This window comes from Ursus maritimus, unplaced genomic scaffold (genome assembly GCF_017311325.1).
Source record: "Ursus maritimus isolate PB19 unplaced genomic scaffold, ASM1731132v1 scaffold_4, whole genome shotgun sequence".
Classification (NCBI taxonomy): domain Eukaryota; kingdom Metazoa; phylum Chordata; class Mammalia; order Carnivora; family Ursidae; genus Ursus; species Ursus maritimus.
The window spans coordinates 11,905,620-11,908,338 of NW_024426552.1; positions in this window are offsets into that span (position 1 = coordinate 11,905,620).

Genomic DNA, 2,719 nt, shown 5'->3' on the forward strand with positions numbered 1-2,719 from the left:
CTTTGTGTTTCCCTCCCACAAAAGGCCGGGTGCGCGTGGGGCCGGCCTTTGCTCAGTGGCCTGGCGGCCCGGGAGGAGTTTGTGCCAAATCCGCTGGGGCGGGATAGCGCGGGGCTCCGAAGGTTCAGACCTCCCACTACTTCCCGGGTTCCTCCGGGCCATTCTTCAGCTTTCTCGCCTTTCCCTTCCCCAAGTTCGTGCACATATTCGGGCAGCGGCTCTGCCAGACTGCCAAGGAGAGCAGCGTCCTTGTCCAGGGCGAGCCAGGGCTGACGGTAGGAGGCGAGGCTGCAGGCACCGGAAAGGAAAGGAAAGGAAAGGAAAGGAAAGGAAAGGAAAGGAAAGAAAAAAGCATTTCAGCAATCGCTCCAGGTCTGGAAACCAGAAGGGATACAGAATGGCAGCGTTTGGCACCCAAACCAGATTGATAAGACCTCTCGGGAGAACTCTGCGAGCAAATGGCATCTGCCTTCCTTGTAAGACTCAGCTCCAGAGTGGTCCAGGGTCATCCCTGTCTGCGACCCAGCACTGAGCACAGGGCCTGGCACGCGGAGGGTGTTTGGTAAATACCTCTGAATGCACACGCACGCAGATGTGCACATGCGCTGGTGTGAGGCGTGACTGGTAAAATACATGTACTATTCCGTGCTCGCAGTAAACCATGAGGTCTGTCATCTGGACTGTCAGGACATGGGAGCCTTTAGAATGACAAGGGTAGTGACTTCCATCTAGAAGCCACCTAAGGGGGAGTTAAGCTGCCAGACACTCAGTGGGTCCTGACAGACTACATCTCATTTACTCCCTCACTGGCCCTAGGAGGGTCACTTATTTTTTCTTACTCCCACTTTGCAGCCTGGGAAACACTCAGGAGAGCTGTGGGCATTTGTTCAAGGTCCTGCGCTCAGAGGAGCAGATCCAGGGAGGCAGCATGAGGGTTGGCATCAGAGGCTGAGCCGTCTTGGGTTGTCTGCTTTTAGCCTCAGAGTCTCATTCCTAAAATGAAGGTTTCTAGAAGCTACTGTGATCTCTAAGGGTGTGTCTGCTGTAAGACTCTGAGGATGGGGGGGCAGTCGAATGACAGCCTCCTTTTGCAGTTTCTCTAGTCTGTCAATACTCGAGTTGTTTGAATGTAAGGTGCTGAGAATGGAGGGGTCCCAACCTGTTAGCAGAGGCTCAGCCTGGGCAGAATCTGGAAGGAATGCCCAGGGGCTTGGGAGGAGGGCTGCTGCACTGGGAAAGCCAAGGGGGAAATGACAAAAAAGCCCTCAAAGAGATCCCCAAACTAATAGCCCCTTCTCCCTCATGTGCTTTGCCCTCTGAATCACCCACCTCCATTGAGCTAGCAGGACTGCCGCCTTCCCCGAAGGACCAACCCCACTGAAGTCAACCTGGGCCCCCAAGTCCACCGTGGAACAAAGTTGGGAACTAAATTTATAGATCTCATCTCATGGTTATCTCACCCACATTGTGCAACAACTCTTCCGAGTTAAGGAGGAGGCGTGTTGTTCCCATTTTACAGATGAAGATATTGAAGACTAGAAGTCAGGGCAGGGTCTGGGTTCCACCTCCAGCCCCCTGGATCCCAAGTCCCAGGGGTTTTGGTGCCTCAGCCCTACCTTTCCATGCGCTTCCTTTCCCAGTCGGAAAGATTCTAGGCGCCTCCCCTTTCTCACCACCCCTCCCCCCTCGCCCTAGCCCGCAGATTAATCCGGAGGGAGGAGGAACAGGGTGAACAGGTGAACAGGGGAGCACGGGTGGGAGTGTCCCTGGTCGGGCAACTGGCCCAGAGGCGAGGTGCGCTGCCCTCGGGCGTAGGGTGGTGCGGACAGAAGGGACCAAGAAACCCCCGATCCAGTCTGGGGCTAAGACCCTGGGTAAGAGCAAGCTCGGGAGAGTCTTCCAGGCTACAGGTGACAACGCCGCGCCGCCGACTTCCGGAGGCTGGACGTGCGTGCGCTCCCCGCACCGCGCACCGACTGCGGGCAGAGCCAGGACAGCTGCACGAGTGGAGGGCGCCGAACGTCTCACCTCCGAGGGCCTATTGCTCAGCGCCAAACACGGGTTAGAAGACCTGGCTTGCTGCGTCGGGAAAATGGAGCAGTGCGACCCCTCCCCGTCGGCCTCAGGATCCAGTCCGAGCCCTTTAACGCTGCCTGCGGGGTCCTGACCTGATCCCTGCCGGCTTCTCCTGGGTCTCCCGCGACGTCTCTCCGTTTCGCAGGACCCAGAGCTCCCCGAGGCTCTGCTCTTTCCCCCATCTTCGCGCAGGTACTCCCTTCCCCTTCGTGCTCTTCCTCCGACCCGTCAGTGCCTCCCACTACACTCTCCGGGACCTGCCTGGGAAGACCCCCCACTCCTCGGACCCCTGTGGAACCCAGAGTTCTCCCCACCCCCATCGGGGTTCACCCCGCTCCTGGGGCGAGGGTCTGGCTCCCTCCCCGCCGAGAAGCGCCTGGAGGGTCCTCACTGTGCCTGACCTTGCTTCGCATCTCTGGGGCCCAGAGCAGGTACAGGTCCCAGAGAGCTCAATAAACCGAAGTCAGGGCCGAAGATAAGACAGTTACCCAAAGAGTTTGATTGGAGTTTCCACACACCACAGGAGACTACAATAACAAGAGGTACAAGTTTTCCCCTTAATTAAACCAGGTTCAAAACTGCCGGATGAGGGCCTGTGCGGCTCTCTCCTGGCCCTACGGGGGGGGGGGGGGGGGGGGGGGGG